Below are 287 nucleotides of genomic sequence, written 5' to 3'. Positions count from 1 at the left end.
AAACCTCAAGAGTATCCAGATTAGGCTAACTACCTCTGAACATATTTTGACATACAGTTTGTGTATGTGTGTATAATAACAACAATTGTAACAATAATAATATACAAATAATAACACAACTAATAGTTATTGTTGCTATTATTGTTATATATACAAACTGTATTTGTGAATAAAACATTTTCACCACTACCGGAAGTGGTCACCTGATGACTTGTGACGTATTTCCGCCATCATTGAGTGCATTGCGCTGTAGCATCAGCAACACACGTTCAACCATATCACCTTCT

The sequence above is a fragment of the Pholis gunnellus genome (assembly GCF_910591455.1).
Source record: "Pholis gunnellus genome assembly, chromosome: 19".
Lineage (NCBI taxonomy): Eukaryota > Metazoa > Chordata > Actinopteri > Perciformes > Pholidae > Pholis > Pholis gunnellus.
The sequence above is the reverse complement of the archived record's forward strand: the minus strand, read 5'-3'. Positions refer to the sequence as shown.